The 2,635-nt window shown below is 35.3% G+C and overlaps 1 long non-coding RNA gene across 1 annotated transcript; it reads right to left on the bottom strand.

Moving 5' to 3' along the window:
* Positions 588-1,943, bottom strand: LOC110271746. Its single transcript, XR_002362377.1, has 2 exons — positions 1,776-1,943; positions 588-1,633 (listed from the first exon to the last, which is right to left on the bottom strand). It is a non-coding gene; the product is annotated as an uncharacterized LOC110271746 (long non-coding RNA).

Below are 2,635 nucleotides of genomic sequence, written 5' to 3'. Positions count from 1 at the left end.
AATACTTTAAAATTTAAAAAATAAAAATGAGACAAATATTAATAGTAAACATGATATCGTTTACATGAAATATTCTTAGCACATAAATTTGTTTAATTGTCGTAAAAATAATAAGGAGGTGTGTTTATCTTAAGTTTAGCAACAAAAAGATCCATAATTACTTAGGCTCCTCTATACAAATTTTCTATTTGTTAATAGCCTAATTTTTATTTAATATAAGTTTCATTTTTTGGTGAACCATTTTCATAAGTATTATCGATTGCTAATTTTCTAATTAACGTCTTTATACCTTTCTTAATAAAATCTTTTTCTTCTTCTTTCAAAAATAAAAGAACACTTTGCAAGGTGTTTTTTCCGGTTTTTGGTTTTCCCTATTTGGGTCTGAGTATAGCCCGTGTTATCAGTTAGTGTTAAGATAGTTGCAAAAAGGCTCCGAGTCTTGACTAGTAATAAGCAGATATGTGTTATCCGAAAATAATAACGATACAGTGACAATTCTCCATTTTAGGCCCAAATTTCAGTGGATTCTTTCCAGAAACATCTTTGTTAATTGGATGTCTATATTAAGGAGAAAAAAACCGTTTTTATCAAAATGCAAATTCTCCATTTAGCCCCAAATTTAGCTAAGTTTGATATTAAACACATTAGTAATGAGTAATGACTCATGCCTGATCATGCCTCTATTTTCAGGCATCCAATTCTAATTTTGGGAGCCTATATCATGCGTGATGCCGTTGGAGTGAGAATCAGAGATTGAATATCGGCAATTTGGAGAACATGCCCAATGCATGCGTATCAAGATTCGACATTCAGCAGCTGGAAAGAGCAAAATCTTAGTGCACTGCCATGTTGCATTGTAGTTGTTGCCTATTGTAATAGTGTGCGTCTTTAACTAACTTGCCCAGGCAAAATCTGCAGCAGCAACTATGGGAGGTGGCTGAGAAGCTCCAGCAGCAGGTGTGGTGAGGGGAGGCTGTGAAGATGCAACAGCAGTGGTTGGTGTCGGCTAACAAGGCTCCAGCAGCAGCCCTTTCTTGATCCCTGTCTCTCCCAAATCTAAGGTTATTTTCATCAAATATGTTCACATTTACATCAGCAGCACCTGTAAATTTATAAAAGCAGCATTATCTCCATTTACAGCAGTAGATCCACCTCCATTGTCTCCATTTGCAGCAGCAAATCCACTATTATCAAATTTATCCTCCTCACTAGATGATTCTGATTCACCTTCAACTTCTACTTCTATCAGACCACTAGCTTCAATAGGCACATAATCCTCATCATTTGAGGTTATCTCAACACTATTACTTTTTTTACATCCATCAACAACATATATCGAACAATGCTTAACAGTTTGTGACACTAATAATCTACCCATTCTCATGGCATCTCTATCACTTATCATCAATTCTCTAAGATCCTCAGTTGATAGCCTGGTTCACAGTATCAAATCTTAGCATAACCTTTGTACCCTAACCTCTTTAATTCACTAACTATTTCTTACAAACTCCATTCATCAAGCTCAAAGTGCAAGTTTTCCAACACCCTCCCCCCAAAATATTCTAAACCGTGCCTTGTATCATGAAAATTTCCACCGTGATATAGGTCTATGGTAAAATCAGAATCTCCATCACTACACCAAAAAGAAAGAAAAAAAAAAAAACCAAATAAATGCCTTTTTACAGGTAAAAAGCCCCCATTGTTGGAGTCATTTTTAGTAACATATTCATCCTATCACTACAAGAACAATGAGGAGAAGATAGCACAGTACGTACCTTCGAGCAGCAACGACTAGGTACCTCCGACAACACAGTGCCTTTGACAGCAGAGAATGCGCTTCAACGAGGTGAGTGGCGAGGTGATCGACGGAGGCCTAGGTCAGTTGAAACCCCAGCAGACCTCAACAAAAAACGAAAAGGGTTTGGACTTTCTGAGAGTGAGGAAAAAACTTCTGCTTCTTCTTTTTTAAAAACTTTGCAATTTTTTTTTCTATTTGCGTCCGAGCGTAGGACGTAATATCAGTTTGAGTGTTAAGGTAGTTGCGAGAAAAGTTCGAGTCTTGACTAGTCATAAGCAGAGTTGTCCCTTTTTATCTTTTTGGACATTAAGCAGAATTGTCTTATCTGAAAATAATAACGGTCTACTGACACAATTCTCTATTTTAGGCCCATATTTCAATGGATGTCTCTCCAGAAACAACTTTGTTAACTGGATGTCTAAATGGATATTTTTCCAGATTAAGAGGGGAAATAAACAATTGTTTGTCAAGATGCAATTCTCCAGTTTAGGCCCAAACACCACTCACACACACTAACCTAACCACCGCATGCCACAGCCACACAGTGCACTGCCATGTTGCATTGTAGTTGTTACCTATTGTAATAATGGGCTTCATTAGTTAACTTGCCTAGACAAAACAAACCCCCTCCCAAGAAAAAAAAGAAAAATGATTCATGCATTGTGCTTTATTATTAATGATGAGTTACAGTATAACTGTATTTTTAAAGAAGTTAATTAGAAAGTCAGTATTTTTCAACTAATATTAACTATTAAAATTATTTTTTATTTTAAATTTTAAATCAACTAATTTTTTAAAATAAATTTTTATTTTAGATTTTAAATCTTAACTTTTAAA

Source organism: Arachis ipaensis, chromosome B05 (genome assembly GCF_000816755.2).
Source record: "Arachis ipaensis cultivar K30076 chromosome B05, Araip1.1, whole genome shotgun sequence".
NCBI lineage: Eukaryota > Viridiplantae > Streptophyta > Magnoliopsida > Fabales > Fabaceae > Arachis > Arachis ipaensis.
Note: the sequence above shows the minus strand (reverse complement) of the source record. Positions and strands in the feature narration are given on the sequence as shown.